A 1,173-nucleotide genomic window follows, 5' to 3' on the forward strand; every position below is an offset into this window, starting at 1 on the left:
GGAGCGTACAGAACAGAAGCCATCTGTGTTCATCACCGCCAGACACAGGCTCTCTTCTGGGCCTTTTCGTCCTCAAAAGATGGCAAAGCCACATCACATCGTGCTTGCGTGATGGGTGGAGCCCTTCCATCAGCTGGGGACAGCGGTGGCAGAGGACAGGCAAAGCACAGCAGGTCCTGCCGACTTGGCCACCTGCACCGTGCAGCGAGGACCCCACTGACCTCACGCCTGTGCCAATGGGCTGGGTCACAGCATGGGTGGAAGCATTTGATGGTGGCCACCACTTTTGTGAAGCACAGGATGAGTTGGAGGTGCTGAGCAACAAACTGGGTCCATCATACAGCCTCTTTGCCTGGTCACACGCCACTGCCGAGCCGGAGCTCGGGAGTCCCAGTGCTGTACGTGGGGGCTGTCCAAGGAGCTGGGTCCCAGTGCTATTGCATGTTTCCTTCAGCAAGAACTTGCTCGAGGTCTGGCCACTTTGCTTCCAGCAAGACCACAGCAAGGACCACGGCTTTTACCACTGCCACCGCACAGCAGCCCCAACTCTGATGGGACCTTTGGGGAGCAGGGACTCTTGCTGAGGTGTGAAGATGCCCTCTGTGGTGTCCCAGGAGCTCACTGGAGCTGGCACAAGTCTTCTGCTCCTAGCACGTGCTGCTGTTGTCAGGGTCCTGGGATTTGCCAGATGAAGTCCTTTCCTTTGATCCTTCTTGCGCAACAATTTCAATATTGCTTGTCAGCACGGCTTTTCTCTCTGTTCCATCATCTTAATAATAATAACACAGACATAACAAAGACGAACTGTCCTCCCAGCACTGCTGGGGCATTTGTGGCCACGGCCCTGTGTGTTGGGTTTGTGTCTGGTGGGGTTTTGATAGCGGCAGAGGGGCTACAGGGGTGGCTCCTGTGAGAAGCTTCTAGAAGGTCCCCCAGCTCCAAGTCAGACCCACCTCTGGCCACGGCTGAGCCAATCAGGGACGGTGGTAGCACCTCCATGAATAACATATTTAAGAGGGGAAAAAACCTGCTGGGCAAACTGGAGCGGAGGAGAGGATAGGAGCAACAACTCTGCGGACGCCAGGGTCAGTGGAGGAGGAGTGGGAGGAGTGCTGCAGCCTGTGGTGAGAGGCAGGCTGACCACTCTGCAGCCCATGGCGGGTAAACGTGGGG

The sequence above is a fragment of the Buceros rhinoceros genome, unplaced genomic scaffold, assembly GCF_000710305.1.
Source record: "Buceros rhinoceros silvestris isolate BGI_N320 unplaced genomic scaffold, ASM71030v1 scaffold1076, whole genome shotgun sequence".
In the NCBI taxonomy this organism is placed as follows: domain Eukaryota; kingdom Metazoa; phylum Chordata; class Aves; order Bucerotiformes; family Bucerotidae; genus Buceros; species Buceros rhinoceros.